Here is a 2,771-nt window from a genome sequence, read left to right as displayed (position 1 = left end):
CCCTTACATGTTGATATTTTCAGATTAAGGAGTAGTGGCATCTTGGTTTGGTGAGGATAGCTCATAGGCTAGTCCGTAGTCCGTGTCGAGTCATGCTCTGATTTGTAACACTGGGGAACGATAGACTTAAGAGTTACTTATGATACTCTATTTTATTGTTGGATTATGTATCGTTTGGTTTATGTTTGGTGATGTTTTACGATACCGTTGAGTGACATTCCGCTGTGTCGATGATGTATTTTGATAATTTGTGAATCGTTCCTAATAAAGCATTACGAACAACTTATGGTTTCATTATTTTCTTAATTGTGGCACCCTTGTTTTATGTTTACTCTGATTTTTATTTTAATTGCCGTGGGGGTTTAGAAGGGTATTACATCATTCACCATGTATTCTTAAAAAAATAGATGCACTACGATTATGAATTCATGTTCTCTCTATGACTTTCGTTCGTTTGTAGCTAACAATGTAGGTGGAAGAGTCATAATTGCAGACTTTATCCGTGTAGACTGTGTAGAGGCACTATAAATCATATTGCGCTAGTGATCAATCTATTTCAACGGTCAAATATTCTACATTAAAAGAGGAAATCAAATGATCATGACTCATGACCATTTGTAAGATTTTTATGTAATTTTATTCGCAATGCTTACCTTGATTATTCGCAATTACCCTTCAATTGGTATTTCTGTAATCTCTTTTTCGTTAGTGCACTTTCATTCCGAGATAATGTTGGGAGTAGCTCTCATGCCATGTCATCCCTTACACCTTGTGTCTATTTGGAGACATCTTTTTATTAGGTTGTATAATTTAGCTTCTCTCTTAGACCCTTACCAATACTCAAGTCCTCTAAATTTTTAGTTATTTTAATATGTAACGAGTTTAAAAACCTTTAAAGTGGGAAAAAATCGATATGAAAATTTTCTAATGTTTAATGATATATCAATATGATACTTCCAACTCCCCAACTTACAATTTATTTATTTATGCGGTGAAAGTCTAAGCTTTCTTGAGTTAGTTAATTGTTGTTTGCATGTTGGTTTTGACTTGTGTCTAATTTGTCATAACGGAATGGAGAGAAGGTCTGGCTTCTCTCTAGGATGGTTTAACATTGTTTGTAGGGTTTCATCTAAGGCCTTTTTGTTCGACATGGCTTCGAATCAAGGAGAGGGAGAGTGGCGTAAGGTTGGAGGAGGGAATCTAAGAGGCAGGATGGCGGCGCGGTGGGACATTATGAAGAATGATACAGGAGGTGCAGCTGGACTGGTTTCAACCTTCTATTTCACTGATTTTGGAGACCAGTGGAAAGCTAAAGATCTCTTCTTTGAGTTTAAAGATTTAGGGCTGTTAGAAGAGATAGTCATTCCCCCTAAGAAGGACCGGATGGGTCTTAGATACGGGTTCGTTAGGTTCGTTAATCTCGAGGACGAGAGAATCGTGGAGATCAAGCTAAACAATCTTTTACTTGATGCAAGGAAGATTAACGCTAATATCGCCAAGTTCAAAAGGAAAGAGGCTAAGCAGGTTCGCAACAATGGAGTTAAGAGGAGTGCCGGTGTAGCTTATCTCGGAAACAAAGGGTCTGTTCGTGCTAATTTTGTTCAAGGGGGAGGGAAGTCCAAGAGCTTCGTAGAGGCTGTTAGAGGGAACTGTTCGCACAAGGTTGTGGATGAGGATGCAGTCTGCAAATCCTTGTTCTTCAAGTCGACGACTGAGGAAAGAATGGGATTGGAGAAGGCAATGGTGGGTATCTCGCTTGCTCCTGGTCTAGCTTATGGTGTGGGTAAGAGCTTGATTGAGGAATGCATTTTCTCGGTGAAAGCAACTCCCCTTAGCCCTAATCTGTGTCTTCTTGAAGAATCTATCGAAGGTGAGTTAAAAGCTCTGGTGGAGGAAGGAGAGGAGTGGAAGAAGATTTGGTTTAAGGAGGTTAGACCATGGAGACTGGAGGATGTTAAGTGTTTTAGAGCTACGTGGATCTCTGTGCATGGTATTCCTTGCCATGGCAGAAACAGGAGGTTCCTCGAAGCTGTGATTGCAGATATTGGGGTCATTGCTAATTTCGACTTTCTGAATTCAAAACCGGAAAGACTAGATGTATTGACTTGTATGGTATTCACTAACCAATTGGAACGGATCAGAAATAAGACTAAGGTGTGTTTGGATGGAATCTGGATTAGTTTCATGATCATCGAAGACTTGACGGTTAGAGGTGATTACGGTGATGGCTGCTTTGGAGATGGGAGCTCTCCAGATAGTTCTGAGGGTAGTTTTGTTTCGTCGGGGTTAGGAAGCAGATGCGACGGCGAGGATTTTGGGGAGGAGATGTTGAAAAACGATTGCGACATTACAGGAAAAGCCAAAAAGGGTGGTTGGGATTGTGACTCTTCCTCGTGTGTCAGAAGTGCCTTTCAAAAAGGTGGAGCAGCTGAAAAGGTGGTTCTTGGAAGTGGCAACGCAGACAATATTAATTGCAATTTCACGTTTTTGGATAAGTCAAAACCGTCTCTTGGGATTCATAGCGCTTCAGATAGCATTTCGCTCAGTAATTCTGTCACTTATAGCCACGTAACGTGTTCCATAGGGGTTGAGAAATTTCTCCATAAAAAAGAAGTGGTAGATAAAGAGGTGGGCCTGGCAGGTGTTTTTATAGAAAACAAAAATGTGGTGGTTAATGGGCTGGTTGGTGGGCCTGTTCTGGTTTCTAGTAAAGGCCCAATTAGAGAGGTATGTGGGAAGGAGCTTGTGGTAGGTTCGGGCCCACCCTAGAA

This window comes from Vicia villosa, unplaced genomic scaffold (assembly GCF_029867415.1).
Source record: "Vicia villosa cultivar HV-30 ecotype Madison, WI unplaced genomic scaffold, Vvil1.0 ctg.003326F_1_1, whole genome shotgun sequence".
Classification (NCBI taxonomy): Eukaryota; Viridiplantae; Streptophyta; class Magnoliopsida; order Fabales; family Fabaceae; genus Vicia; species Vicia villosa.
The sequence above is the reverse complement of the archived record's forward strand: the minus strand, read 5'-3'. Positions refer to the sequence as shown.